The sequence below is a fragment of the Alligator sinensis genome, unplaced genomic scaffold (genome assembly GCF_000455745.1).
Source record: "Alligator sinensis unplaced genomic scaffold, ASM45574v1 scaffold209_1, whole genome shotgun sequence".
Taxonomy (NCBI): domain Eukaryota; kingdom Metazoa; phylum Chordata; order Crocodylia; family Alligatoridae; genus Alligator; species Alligator sinensis.
The window spans coordinates 344,496-360,304 of NW_005842184.1; the positions used below are offsets into that span (position 1 = coordinate 344,496).

At 45.7% G+C, this 15,809-nt stretch overlaps 1 non-coding gene across 1 annotated transcript; it reads left to right on the forward strand.

Annotated features, from left to right (window-relative positions):
• The first annotated feature begins 623 nt into the window (after positions 1 to 623).
• TRNAS-UGA lies at positions 624 to 705 on the forward strand. The gene has a single exon. It is a non-coding gene; the product is annotated as a tRNA-Ser (tRNA).
• The last annotated feature ends 15,104 nt before the right edge of the window (positions 706 to 15,809 follow it).

Genomic DNA, 15,809 nt, shown 5'->3' on the forward strand with positions numbered 1-15,809 from the left:
TCATACAGGTGGCTCTTCTCTGCACCCTCCAGTTTTTCCACGTCCTTGTTGAAGTGTAGCACCCAGAACTGGACACAGTCCTCCAGCTGCCATCTCACCAGTGCAGAGTACAGCGGGAGTATCACTTCCTTAGTTTTGCAAGAGATGCAACAGTTAATGCATGCCAGCGTGTTGTTTGTACTGCTGACCACAGCATTGCACTGACGGCTCATGTTCATGCGATGGTCGATCACTCCCCTGGGTCCCCTTCGGCCGTGGTGCAAGTCAAATTGTTGCCACCAAGCCTGTAGGTATGGTGGGGATTGTTCGCCCCCAGATGCAGCACCTGACACTTCTGAGTGTTGAACTTCATCTGGTTTCGGTCCGCCCACCTCTCCAGCCTGTCCAGGTCCGCCTGTATCTGCGACCTATCTTTTGGCATGACCACACTCCCTCATAACTTGGTGTTGTCTGCGAACACCAGGCCAGCAAGCTTTTCAAGTGCACATCCAAATCATTAATAAAGCTGCTGATCATTAATGAAGATGCTAATACGCTCTACCAACTGAGCCAGTTGGGCTGCTAAAACTCTTAATCTCAGGGTCATGGTTTCAAGTGCCATGTTGGGTCCACATTCCTTAGCAGCAGCAATGGCCGAGTGGTTAAGGTGTTGGACTTGAAATCCAATGGGGTTTCCCCGCGCAGGTTCGATCCCTGCTTGCTGCGGCATTACAGGGCTGATTTTTTCACTTTGTCCAAGTTTGTGGATGATACTAAATTGTGGGGTGAAGTGCACACTCCAGAGGGTAGGGAATGATTGCAGGCAGACCTGGGCAGGTTACAAAAGTGGGCAGTACACAATAGGATCCAGTATAACAAGGACAAGTGCAGAGTCCTGTGCCTAGGCTGCAAAAATATCCAGCGCATCTACTGGCTGGGAAGTGACCCCCTCAGAAGCAGAAAGGGATCTCGGAGTCCTAGTGGACTCCAAGATGAACACAATTTGTCAGTGTGATGAAATCATCAGCAAAGCTAACTGCACTTTATCGTGCATCAGCAGGTGCATGACAAATAGATCCAAGGAGGTGATACTTCCCCTCTATGTGGTGTTGGTCAGCCCGCAGGTGGAGTATGCAGGTGCATCCAGTTTTGGGTGCTGCACTTCAAGAAGGATGTTGATAGACTCGAGAGGGTCCAGAGGAGGGGCTTGCAGGAAAAGACCTATGAGGAGAGACTGAGGGACCTGGACCTCTTCAGCCTCCACAAGAGAAGGCTGAGAGGGGATCCTGTGGCTGCCTACAAATTCATCAGGGGGGCGCATCAAGGGATAGGAGATGCTCTCTTCACCAGGTCACCTCTTGGGATAACAAGCAACAATGGTCACAAAATGACAGAGAGCAGATTTAGGCTGGATATCAGGAAAAACGTCTTCACGGTAAGGATGGCCACAATTTGGACTGGGCTTCCAAGGGAGGGGGTGTTCTCCACTACCCTGGGGGTCTTTAAAAGAAGTCTGGATAGGAATTTGGCTGGGGTTGTCTGACCCCAGTGCTCTTTCCTGCCTTGGCAGGGGGTCGGACTTGATGATCTGTTGAGGTCCCTTCCAACCTGAGCATCTATGAATCTATGTTGAAAAGCACCGGTACAAGCATAGACCCCTGAGGGACACTACTGGTCACTTCTTGCCAGGACATCATAGATCCGTTCATGAGAACTCTCTGGGTCCTACCCTGTAGCCAGTTTTCCACCCACTGAACTGTTGAGCAGTGAAGCCCACAATCTACCAATTGTTCCACAAGGATATTGTGGGATACTAAATCAAAAGCCATTTGGAAGTCTAGGTATATAACATCGACCTTCTCTCCCATGTCCAGGTGGTGAGAGACCTGGTCATAGAAGGAAATGAGATTGGTAAGACAAGACCTACCTGCCATGAAGCCGTACTGGCTGGTGTTCAGAAACTTACTGTCAATGAGCGTATCAGACATGGATTTTTTAATGAGTTTTTCCAGGTTTTTTTCTGGGTTGGAGGTTAGGCTGATTGGCCTATAGTTGCCTGGGTCCTCCCTCTTCCACTTCTTGAAGATGGGCACAATGTTGTCCCTCTTCCAGTCCCCAGGGATCTCCCCTGTGTGCCATGAATTCTGAAAGAGCTTTGTCAGGGGGTCCGCGATGACCTCGGCCAGCTCCTTCAACACTCTCGGATGGAGTCCATCCAGTCCTGCTGACTCATAAATGTCTAGCTTTTCTAGTTGGTTTCCCACCAGCTCAGCACCCACAGTGGGAAGGCTATCATTCCCACCATGCCTCATGTGATCCTTATCTCGCTTGTCTTTCCTTTTCATCCAGTAAAATACCAAATCAAAGTGGGCATTCAGGAGTTATTTTTTTCCTGAGTGTCTGTTACCAGCTGTCCCGAGGTGTTAAGCAGGGTCCCACACTTCTATTTGTTTTCCTTCTGTTCCCTACATACCTAAAGTAGGACTTCTTATTGTCCTTGACTCCCTTGGCTAACTTAAACTGAGTCACCACCTTAGCTTTCCTAATCAATTCCCTACAAGTGTGGACCACTATTGTATAGTCCTCAGGAGGATTTTCCCTAGCTTCCACTGTGTGTACACCTCATTTTTTTTTTTTTTTCAAGAGGACTGCAATGTCCCTATTGAGCAAAGAGGGCTTGACAACCCTTCTGCTACCTTCCCTCTTCATGGAAAGGGTTTTCTTTTGTGCTTTTGAGGATCATGTCCTTGAGGAATGACCACTCTTCATGCACCCCGTTTGCCTTCCATCTCTGGTCCTGCATCACCTCCTCTACTAATGCCCTAAGCCTGTTGAAGTCAGCATTTTTGAAGACTAGGACTTCAATTCTGCTGGTTGATTTGTCAACGTTGTGGTGGATAGTGAACCTGATGAGCTCATGGTTGCTGTCGCCCAGGCTACCTTCAATGTTCAAGCCACACACCAGATCATCTCCCTTGGCCAAGACCAAGTCTAGGAGAGTGGTACCTTTGGCTGGTCCTTGCACTTCCTGGTTCAGAAATTGCTCCTCGATCACAGTTAAGAAGTGACATGACCCATCTGACCTAGCCGACTGTTCCTCCCAATCTATGTTTGGGTAATTGAAATCTCCCATGACAACCATGTCCCTTGCACACGAAGCCTCTGTCAGTTCTTGAGATAACTGCAGATCCAGCTCCTCCTCTTGGTTTGGTGATCTGTAGTAAATGCCCACAGTTACGTCTCACCTTGTAAGCTTGACCCAGAAGGTTTCAAGCTGCTTATCTTTGGAGCCAATATCAGCCTCCAGAGAGATGTTACTGCTCCCTCATATAGAGAGCTACCCCTCCACCTTTTCTTCCTGATCGGTCCCTTCTGTGCAGGGTGTAGCCCTCTACGGCTATGCTCCAATCATGCAAGGAGTCTCACTGGGTTTCTGTGATCCCTACTAGGCTATATTGCCCACCAGAGAGCAGGGGGGTTGGCTTCTCCTGTTTGTTCTCCATGCTTCTGGTGTTGAGGCTCCTAACTGACACCCTCGATTCCCTGAGACCCTGTGGGAGAACTGTTCCATTAGCATTTTTAAAAACAGTTGTATTCATGTCCTCCATGTGGGACCTTTCCTGTGTACCAGTCCCCGGGCACGCTCCACTTGGAGTTTTCCCATCCTCCAGCAAAGTCAGTTTAAAGTCCTGTTCAGTAGATCAGCCATCCTAACTGAGAACAGGGAATTACCTCTTTTCCTGAGGTAGATGCTATCTCAACCCAAGAGTGCTCTTTGTAGTTGTGGATTTAAAACACTAGTGTCCAGACAGGAAAAGGAAGGGCTTATCAGAATTGCATAGGTCATAGAATCAAAGATAATTAGGGCTGGAAGGGAGCTCAGGAGGTCACACCTAGTCCAACCCCCTGTTCCAAGCAGGACCAGCCCCAACTACATCATCCCAGCTAAGGCTTTGTCTAGCCCAGTCTTAAAAACCTTCAAGGATGGAGACTCCACCACCACTCTGGGTAACCTGTTCCAGTGCTTTACTACCCTCCCAGTGAGAATTTTTTTTTTTTCTAATATCCAACCTTGACTTCCCTTGCTGCAACTTCAGCCCATTGCTTCTTGTCCTGCCATCTGCCCCCACTGAGAACAGCCCAGCTCCATCCTCTTTGCAGCCCCCCTGCAGGGAGGTGAAGGCTGCTATTCAATCCCCCTTGGTCTTCTCTTCTCCAGACTAAATAAACCCAAGTCCCTCAGCCTCTCCTCACCAGCCAGGTCCCCAGAGGATCTGGTGTGCCCTGACAGGTATCTACACTAGAATGGCTGACAACCTGTAAATGAGATAATGCTTCTGGAGCTTTTTAGAGTTCAAAGGGTCCTCATCTCAGCCTGTTGCTCCAAGCATAATTACAACTGTCTAAACAGTACCATGTTGAAAAGAACCAATGATACTCTAATCTGTTACAGTTCTTAAGCACCCTTATATTTAGAAAGTCCTTCCTGATATCTAAATTCAATTTCCCATGTTGCAAATTAAGCCAATTACTTTTTGTCCTGTCCCCACTGGAGATAGTGAGAGATTGATTACTATCTTATTTATAACAACCCATTTTTTACCTTTTAAAACCATTCTCAAATGCCACCCCCCAAACTCCTTTTTTCTTTTTTCCTAAGCTATGTATTCCTAGTTCTTCCTGCTTTTCTTTGTATACCATGTTTGCTAGACCTTTGAACATATCCTACATATCCTTTTCTCTGCTGGATTCTTTCCAGTTTGTCCACATCTTTCTTGAATCTCTGTGTCCCAAGCTGGACTAAGTACATCATGTGCAGTGTCATTTGTGCTGAGTAGAGTGGAAGGGCTACCAAGGTGCTCTTAGGTTTTTTTGAAGCAGTATTCAAGCTGACTCCTCAGTCAGCGAAGTTAACCAGGTAACTGGATTCACCAGTCCTTTCAACCAGTAGTGTAACTTGGGTGGGGCAACCAGGGCATCTGCCCCAAGCCGTGACTTTGTGGGCAAAGGGGACACAGAAAAATACAACCTCCTGCAGCCACACAAATGAAATGGCCACAGAAGGAACTCACCACTGCCCCCATGGTTAAGTACAGACAGTCAAAAAGCCCAACGCTGCATCAGTTCAATCTTTGCCGGTTAGTCTAAACTGCATAGATTGAACCAATAAGCAACTGAACAGACACTCACTTTTGATTCCAGAAATGCAGCCACATGCCTGAAGTGATCCAGGCCAGAAGCTGGGGGGGCTAGAGCACCCCTCCCTGCTCTGCTGGATAAGACAGCTTGGGCCAAAGCCAGCCCACCCTGCAGGGTGGGGGAAGAGGGGCTTGCAGGGGAGGTGCAAAGCATCCTGGGATGCTGGGGGACTGTGAGTTAACTTGAATCTAGAGGGGATCTGGGACAGAAGTTCAATAAACCACTTTATCCTAAATCAGTTCAGTCTGATACTACATGCATCCAGGATGATCTTAAACTGGTTTTGGCCATTTTGAAAGCAGTTTATGTGAACTGAATTTCTGCTGTGTTACAGATTTGAACTGATTTCTGATCACTTACACTGGTTTACGTGTTATTGCTGCCCTAGCCCATGTGTCCCACTCCCCTGCACACCTGGCTGCTTTGTTGGGCCTCTGCTGTCAGCACAACTAATGAGGGGAGGTGCGGATTTGGGAATCCTTACAAGCAGCCAGATATAGAGCACATCTCCCTTTGACTCTCTGCTTTCTTTCCTTGGTTTTTAGCTCTGTTTCCCTATGTTTTTTCTCCAAAGTCTAGCTGGGGCAAGTGCTTTGAATGATGGGAAGGTTATTCTGTTGATGTGCACTTCTAGCTTCTCTTATCCAAGAGTTGGGGATTTACCTTCTAATCAAGCCGTGATCAGAGTAAGCATATTGCTATCAGAAGAATAATTTGTTCTCTAGTTAAAACATGGATCATGAATGTAACAATCCAAACAAGCAGCATGACTACTTTTATTTCCTTTGGGATAAAGAACAATATTCATTCTTGTCCATTAAATAAAGGCCAAGCTGAGAATAAGAATTAGCAATTGTCAAAATATAATGCCAGCAAAATCAACAAGTCTTATGGCCTTGACATCAGTAGGAGCAGAGTCCAATTCCAACGCACTTCCATTAAATAAAACAGTTTTCCCCTCACATTATCTGGGCTTTAGTGCAACCAGTAAATTCCTATGTAGTACAAGAAAAATAATAATTACATCTTGGATGCATTTGATTGTTCTTTTTAAGTTGCCGAAGGCAGCATGGTTCAGTTTAATCAATTAGACTAGAATTCGCAGTTGGAAATTATAATTATTTTAATTATTCTGAATTAAAAACTGGCATGGCCAGAATTCAAAGACATTTTATTATTCTGTAAAAATTGCATGGGAGCTAGGTGAGTCAGTGAAGAGCCAGATAACCTAACCTAGTTAGCTTCTAAAAACAGCCACACTTCAGATAGTTATTAAAGAAATGGCATTTAGCCAGTAAAATCCAGGCTAATAGATTGAACTAAGACTTGCCAACATTGGCAGTTTTTAAAGATTGGGAGCATGTAGCCAGAGTGTATCAATTATTTCCCTCCTCCCTTATTTGCTCAATACCCCGGGATTTCCCAGCTTCCCAATATCAGGGCTTCAAACAAAACAAAGGAGCAAATTTTGTTGCATCATGAGAATAAGGTGGGTTCAGAGCCTGAGCCTTCTCCCACTGGAATCAGTCTGTGGATCGGCCCATGCCACACAGATCTCATTCATGTCCTCTTTGTCTATGCCAGACTGCAAATGAACCGTCTCTCCGACGGACTTGAGTTCTGCACCTGCACCTCAAGAAACACCAGCGACTGAGTGAACTCATGAGAAACCTCACCTCTGAGGTCCTAGCACCTCTCTCTCACCTGCTTAGAATCATAAAAAATCATAGAAAATGAGGGTTGAAGGGAGCTCAGGAGGTCACAACTAGTCTAACCCCCTGCTCCAAGCAGGACCAGCCCCAACTACATCATCCCAGCCAGGGCTTTGCCTACCTGGGTCTTCAAAACCATCATGGATGGAGACTCCACCTCCTCTCTGGGAAGCCTGTTTCAGTGCTTCACCAACCTCCTAGTGAGAAAGGTTTTCCTAATATCCAACCTCAACTTCCCTTGCTGCAGCTTGAGCCCATTGCTCCTTGTGCTGTCATCTGCCACCAGCTCCACCCTCTTTGGACCCACCATGCAGGGAGCTGAAGGCTGCTATTAAATCCCCCCTCAGTCTTGTCTTTGCAGACTAAATCAACCCGGTTCCCTCAGCCTCTCCTCACCAGTCCTGTCCCCCAGGCTTCCAACGATTTTCGATGCCCTCCACAGACTCTCTCCAACTTGTCCACATCCTTTTTGGGGCGGGGGGGGGAGGGGAATCTGGACTCCAGATGTGACCTCCCCAGTGCTGAATAGAGGGGAAGAATCACTGTCCTCCATCTGCTGGCAATGCTCCTACCCACGTAGGAGCCAAGGATGCTGTTCGCCTTCTTGGCACAAGGGCACAATGCCGGCTCCTGTTCAGCTTCTTGTCCCCTGTCCCCCCAGGCCCTTTCCTGCACAGCTGCTGCCCAGCCAGTCATCCCAGCCTGCACCGGTGCAGGGCATTGCTCCCTCCTAAGTGCAGGACTTTGCACTTGCCCTTGTTGGCCCAATCCTCTGCTTTTGGTGGGTGGTGCTGCATTTCATAGATTCATAGATATCAGGGGCTGAAAGTGACCTCAGAAGATCATTGGGTTCAGCCCCCCTGCACTAGGCAGGAAAGGCAACAGGGCTTAGCTGACCGCAGCGAGCTGACCGTCTGGTCTCCACTTGAAGATTTCCAGGGTAGGCAACTGCACCATCTCTGGAGGGAGTTTATTCCACAGTCTGGACCCTCTGACTGTGAAGAAGTTTTTCCTAATGTTGAGCCTGAAATGGTCTTCCAAGAGCTTGTGGACATTACTCCTGGTTTTCCCCATGGGTGACTTGATGAACAGTTGTTCACAGAGCTCTTGATATATTCCTCTGGTGTAGCAGTAACCTGCTACCAAGTCCCCTCTCAGCCTTTTCTTTTTTAGGCTGAAGAGGCCCAGGTCCCTCAGCCTCTCTTCGTATGGTCTATCTTGTAAGTCTCTGATCGTACAGGTAGCTCTTTTCCGGACTCTCTCAAGCTTTTCCACGTCCTTGTTGAAGTGTGTCACCCAAAACTGGATGCAGTACTGCAGCTGCGGTCTCACCAGTGCTGAGTACAGTGGAAGAATCACTTCCTTGGTTTTACATGAGATGCATCATTTGATGCATGCCAGGGTATTGTTTGCCCTGCTGGCTACAGCATTGCTCTGATGGTTCATATTCATGCACCGGTCAATTATGACCCCGAGGTCCCTTTCAGTCATGTTGCTATTCAAATTGGTGCCACATAGTCTGTAGGTATGTTGGGGATTGCTTATACCCAGATGCAGCACTTTACACTTCTCAGTGTTGAACTTCATCTGGTTCCAGTTCACCCACCTCTCCAGCCTGTCCAGATCCACCTGAATCTGCAGCCTATCTTCAGGTGTGGCTGAATCTGCAGCCATGTTATGCTCCCCTATAACGTGGTGTCATCGTCTTCACCCCCACAACCAAAACGTTGATAAAGATGTTGAAAAGCACCGCACCAAGCACAGTGGTCACTTCTCACCAGGATAACAGATCCATTCATAAGTACTACGTTTCCTGTGTCGTTCCTTTGCATATGAGCTAAACCCAGGCATGCCCCTTTGCAGTCAGTCTGAGTGCAAGCCCAGAAGGGCTGTTAAGTTCTTTCATCAGACTCTGCAAGTAGCCACTGAATTTCACCCAATTTCACCTGTGTTAAGCCAATAATGTGGATGAGACCACAACTTTGCAGTCTTTGGGAGATAAGATATTTTTTAGAAGCAGGGAGCAGGAGATACCAGAGACAGCCTGGCCTGAAGCTCCTGCAATAGCTGGGAAATGATTTAATGGCTTGAAGTTGCAGCAAGGTGGGGTTAGGTTGGATGCCAGGAAAAAAAAAAGTCACTCTTAGAAGAGGGAGGCAGTGGAATAGATAGTTGCTTGGGAAGTTATGGCCTCTCCATCACTAGAGGTGTTCAAGAGGAGGGTGGACAGCCCCTGGTCTGGGGTGATTTAGGTGTAGCAATGCCTATGTTCTACTATGGGGATATCCCAGGTGTCTGGGCTTTGCTGGATGCCATCCTCTCTTTTAGCTACACTTGTCAGGGTGTTTTTAAGTCTCCCCCAGAGACACTGAATATTGCAATAGCCCAGGCTGGCAACGTTGAGCTGTGCCAATGCTCTTGCTGGGAACAAAGCAGAGTTTCCTGGCTAGAGCGGCTTGCCCCTCTGCTCAGTGTCAAACCAATTAGGGGTCAGGAAGGAATTTTACCCCTGGGTCATATTGGTGCAGACTGTGGGGTTTTTGCCTTCCTCCATAGCAGGAGATGTTGCCTCTACCCAGGACCTCTTGAGCATATATTGACAACATTTCATAGAAGCAGGACATTGACTGCTGTGGTTGCCTTGCTTTACCCGTGGGAGGTTCGGGTGATAGGTCTGTGTTGTGTCAGAGCCATCCTATGGAGAGTTTAGATGATAGTTTGGACAGGGCTGATCCTACCTCAGGCAGGGGGATGGACTGGATATGACCTCTGAAGGCCCTTCTCTCTTTTTGCTTTATGCTGCCAGGTACATTTTTAACCCTGTCTGTTCAGTCTACGTCTGAGTCCACCACGGCTGTGGCACCGTTGTGCTGGGCGGTGCATGCACCAGCTTCTGTCCCCAATTTCACACAGCCTAAAGGACGTGGGAAGATCCCTGTTGAGGCTGGGGATGGACACAGGGCACACCGTGGGATGTCAGCAGGTGGTCCTGTGATACCATCCTTTGTTTGAAAGTGAGGATGCCTAAACAGGAAGAGAAGGGAGTGTGAGGGCTAGAGCACAGGGGAGGTGAAGTGTGAACCGCAGGAGAAGACGTCATGGGGGAGAGGTGGTTCAGCCAACAGCCCACAGGCTTCTCCCTGAAGGATGGGTGGCAGGGGAAGCACCACATGCATCCCAGTGGCCCTGATGGAGCATCCTCTGTACATAGCTACAGCACCAGAGCAGTCCTGGTGGACCAGCTTGGACCATTTAACCCCTTTCCCCCAGTATCTGATACTTCCCCTAATGTAAAATTGTCCGTAAGCGTGCCTGCAGGTGTTAGACTGGCTTTCTGACAGCCATTGGCTAGGCTTGCCAAGATTTCGACAAAAATGTAACCCAGAAGTATAATTTACCAATCACCTATAATGCAGCCAAAATAAAATAATCTGAAAGAAATATTGAAGTTGCAGTCTCTGATTTTCTGGAGGGGAGAAGGTAAATTGCAAAAACTATTCGGTTAAGATTGGTCTTCATTTTTCAAATTCTAGCAGTTTAAAAGGATTGGAATTAGAAAGATTCCTTAAGGAGAACCCTAAACACCCAGAATCTTAATAAAAGATTATATATACTCCTTAGTGGTCTGTTTTTAACATTGTCTTGTGCAATTTAATGGGCAACTTTATCCTGGCTATAGATGTTCTTTTAAAGGTTTTAGGGGAAGATTATCAGCGTCTGAGACCCTCTTAGGATTTTCCTCATGGATAATTTGTTTTGCATGTTTTGATGTACTTATTTTTTTTCCCTTCTTTCCTGTTACATCTCTTTAGCCCATGTTTCCCTTTTTGTATGCAAAAGCATAATGATGTTAAGTCTTTAGGCAATTTTAAATTCATATACTGCATAAAAAAAGCACATGGAAAATAATTCTCTCCCTGGCAGAAGATCTAGTCTGTTGTTTAAATATATATTCATACCTATTTTTGAACGTACTAGTAGCATTCAGTGCAGTCAACTAGAACAGCTACTAAACATTTAAGATGAATGTCTGCGTAAAGATATCATTATCCAAATCCATGGAAAGCATGTTTTAAACTGAGTTTGTGTCATAACTGTTTTGTTTTAAACCCCATTATTTAACTAATTTGTTTCTTTTCCCCCTCAAATAAAGTAAGTTATTTTTTGCAGGCCCAGTCAGTCACTAAATTCCGACTTTTTTTTTTTTTAAGGAAATCAAATGTTTTGTTCAGTTTTATGAGAGCTCCAGAAATATCTCATACCAGCCAAACATCTGTTTTTCACACTTCCATTACATAAAAAGATCAAACAATTTTATTTTTATGGGCTGATCAAACACATGTGGCTCACTATGAGACCTAGATTAAGTTTCAACCAAAGCCTCCCCCCCCGCCCCCTACTGCCAATTGAGTTACAGTACAAATCTCTTTAAATAGGCTTTATAATGGAAATCGGGCAAACCCTGATGATAGCTGTTAGACAGCAAGTGTATTATACAATTAACAAAACACTCCCGAGTCGCATAATTTTCACGGTGGTTATTCCACTTAGGAGGTCTGAATTATGAAAACAAATTGTAATAATCCTATTGCATAGGCCTAGGCTATTTCTTGTAAGTCAGACAGTATCAAGCCATTTCTTTCCAAAAGAGCCCATTTGCTGTGTTTTCCTTATATTTATTTATTTTTTAAATGGACATGCACCTATACAAACCATAATGAGTGCCTACAAGCCTGTGAGTCTGTTTGAGGTAAGTAGCTTCCCATGAAATTAGGTACAGAGGCTCCAATCCTGTTCATCTTTCATGGACAAAATTCACATTGACTTGAGAGTTTTATTTATCCATAGCTATAGGACACGACTCTGAGGCATGGATAGGATCTAGCTGCTTTTTGGGTATTTGAATAGTTTTGCATATGAAAATATCAAGGCAGTGGAAGAGACGCCTAGGGAAGTTGTGGACTCTCCATCATTGGAGATGTTCAAGAAGAGGTTGGATAGTGGTCAAGGATGGACTAGGCATAGTGATGCCTGTGTCCTACCGTGCGTATTTCCCAGGCTTCTGGGCTTTACCAGTCGCCTCCTTCTACCCCTTTCTAATACATAGGTCAGGGTGTTTTTAAGCCTTCCTCAGAGGTTTTGAGTGTTGGCTGCAGCCAAGGCTGGAGACTAACTGGGCTGTGCCAATGCTCTTGCTTGCCCCTATACTCAGGATCTGACTGACACCATTTTGGGGGTCAGGAAGGAATTTACCCCATGGTCAGATTCATGAAGACTGGAAGGTTTTTATTTGCCTTCCTTTGTAGCAAACTCTCTTGAGCGTATAATGACAATATGTATAGAAGCAGGACATTGGCTGCCATGGTTCTCTTGCTTTCCCTGTGGCAGATTAGGGTGTTGGGTCTTGTGTTGTAACGGTGGAGATGGTGGTTTCATGTAGAATTTAGATTATGCGTTGTCTGGGATGGTTTGGACAGGGCTGATCCTGCCTCGGGCAGGGGGTTGGACTAGATGTGACCTCTGGAGGTCCCTAAGAAAGACAGAAAGAAACCCCTGCCCCACCCAAAAAAACAGGAAGATAAAGGAGGAAGAGAAGGCAACGGGGTGATAATCACATCCCTGGGCAGAGAGCCAGTGTATTGGCTCTCTCTGTATACAGAGATTATGTATCACTTACATCCCACTTAGAGCTTCAAATAGGGGACAAATGAAATGTGAATGAAGCATAATAGGTCTTAGGTCTTGGGTCTCATGCTGTCCTTGGCTGCAGAGGTGCCTATTTCACCCACGGTGAGCAATTATTAAGCACTTACCCACGGCTTACTCTGAAAATATACCTGAATAAGTAGATTCATAAAAAGAAAACGAATGTGGAAATTTGCTTTTTATCCTAAAGATGGGTCAAGATATGTGATAATTGATTTATTTTCAAATGTCAATGGCTTCAGTCAATGTTAGGTCTACGGATGGTGACTTTTTAACATTTAAAATATTTTAAAGCGTATGAAAATAATATATTTCCTTGAAAATGTTGGGTATTTTCATTAATAAAAATGTTGGCTTTCTTCTGAATTTGTCATTATATGCTGGCTTTCTTTTGAATTTGTCATTTAATTTCTCTCCTTTCTATCTCCCATCCTTCATAGTGGGGGGAAAGCCCACAAGAAGGGGAAAAAAAGGAGGGGCTGGGAATAAATGAAGAATAAAGTGAATATTTTTCAATTAGAAACTAAGCAGTAAAAATGTTTCCATTTATTTACTCAAAAAAAAAAAAATCCTGTGAAAAATGTCACCAGTTGCATGAAGGAATTGCTTGTTTAATAAAATGGTACCTTCTGACCTTCAAATGTATGACTGAAAAAATGCTCATGTAATTCCCTTACTAGTTTTTTGACCAGTCCTAAAGCTCTTTCTCGTTCTTGGGTAGCCATGTTGTAATTCCTGTCTTGGAATATACTAGGTATGACAAAAACTTCTGAATCTCATATATTTCCTGGGCCATCACAGCTGCAACAACACTTCAGCACTACTTTGCTATTGCAGCTTGTTTTGCCATTTGGGGAAAAAAACAACAAAAAAACAAGCAACATAATTTATATTGACAGAAATGTGTTGTTGCTTTTTGTCTTTCTTTGAGATGTGCTTACAGGGGCAGAGGGTTTGCTGAGTTAGCTACATGTGCATGGCTATTACGCCTGTGCGAAGCTTCAGGTGCTGATTCAATTTGGAGGAGATTTCCTGCCTGATTCAGTGGCCGAATCTCTGAATCCAAATTGAATCAGGAGACCAATAAAAAGGTCCGATTTGAAGCTCTCTGAATCAATTCAGGAAAGATTCAGAGATTTGGGCAGTCCCCGATCGCTGCCACAGGGAGCTGGACTGGACTCTGTGCCAGTAAGTAGAGAGGGGGGCTGGAGGTAGGGAGAGGGGACATTGGGGAGACCCCCACCAGACCCCATCCTCTGCCTGCTTCCCCAGCCCCCCTAAGCACCCTCCAGCCCTCACCTGCTCTCCCAGTCTCATCAATAGCTGCCCTGCTTCTTTGTAGATAGTTAGTAAACCATGCCAAGCTCTTTGTCACTCAAATCAAAGCCTACAGTCTCTTTCTTGTCACTGTGAGGTTGCTAGGGGAACATCCTCACTGCCGATATCCTGACAGTATGCATACTGAACATCCACACTGAGCGATTCTGCCGTGACTGGTAACACCTAACCCCCAAACAGCACTAACACAGTCAGATAATACTGGCAGACTCTGTCCTGTCAACACTTGGCCTACAGGAACATCTCCTTCCCTGGAGGTTTGCAACAGGAGAATGGGTAAACCTTTGCCTGAGATGATTTGGAAATAGCGCATTCTGCATTTGTGCAGGAGTTTGGACAGATGACCCTTGAGGTCCCTTCCAAACCCATGGCTTTATACTGATTTGTTCATTTTGACAGATGGACTCTGACGGAGTAACTGGGGTCCTGGCCTTCTGTGATCAAGATCGTCATGACTAGTAAGAACTTAAAATTAAGGAATGAAGGGAGACAACTGGAAGAGACTTGTCTGATCTCTGTATCTGTATTTAGTACATGGTAGGAGGACACTCAGATAAATGAGGATACAGCAGTGGATATAAGCTTATGAGGGCCGGAGGATGGGGAGACTGTTGTAATTCTGATGAGAAGAGACTGGGGAGGAAGAAGATGCCGTTAGTGAAAGGCTGGTGTCTAGTCCATCCAGAGAAACAAATGGCATGCTTGTATATTAAAACAAATTGGAGTGACTTGAGCTACCAGCACTGCGCACGAACGTAGCAACTGCAGGATTCATGGAAACATGATGGCAGAGTCATTGTGACTGGGATACTGGTATTGAAGGCTGGGTACTATTCAGGAAACATAAAGGGGAAGGTGCAGGGATAGCACTGCATGTTTGGCATTGCAAACAAAGCAGGGGAGAGAGTCTGGATAAGAGAATCTGCTTGAGTCAGACTCATTCTGGGAAATGATGGTAAAAGAGTTTGTGCTGCTCTAGACCCCACAGTTGTATTTGGGCACCTACAGATAACTCTATATTGTTCTTAGAGAAGAAATGCTACCTGGAGTGCTGCCTTTTATAGGAGAGTGTAACTTACTTTTAAACCTATCCCTGGAAAATACTGCTAATAATGGTAAGGCCCAGGTTGATATAATAGCTGACAGATCTCTTCACCCGATACCCAGTGACCCAATACAATGTGATGACATTTTAGATTTTACTGGAAAAGGGAAGCAATTTGTCAGGTCGTCTGGACTAAGCATTGAAGGACTTGAATATAGAAGATGCTTGGAATTCATTCAATTTAAAGGTGCAACTTATATCCCAAGAAACGGGGGAAAACCCCTCATTTGAGAGGCTCTAGGAACAAGAGGATAAAGTATTCCCTAAAAAGGGATATTTGGAATAAGCAGAGATCGAAGGAATGGGGCTGAGGAATAGGGCATAGGGTAGAGATGATAAGCAAAGAAAGCTGTGTTTTTGAGGCTAAGAAGATTCATAGATTCATAGATGTTAGGGTCGGAAGGGACCTCAATAGATCATCGAGTCCGACCCCCTGCATAGGCAGGAAGGGTGCTGGGTCTAGATGACCCCAGCTAGATGCCTATCTAACCTCCTCTTGAAGACCCCCAGGGTAGGGGAGAGCACCACCTCCCTTGGGAGCCCGTTCCAGACCCTGGCCACTCGAACTGTGAAGAAGTTCTTCCTAATGTCCAATCTAAATCTGCTCTCTGCTAGCTCGTGGCCATTATTTCTTGTAACCCCCGGGGGCGCCTTGGTGAATAAATACTCACCAATTCCCTTCTGTGCCCCCGTGATGAACTTATAGGCAGCCACAAGGTCGCCTCTCAGCCTTCTCTTGCGGAGGCTGAATAGATCCAGTTTCTCTAGTC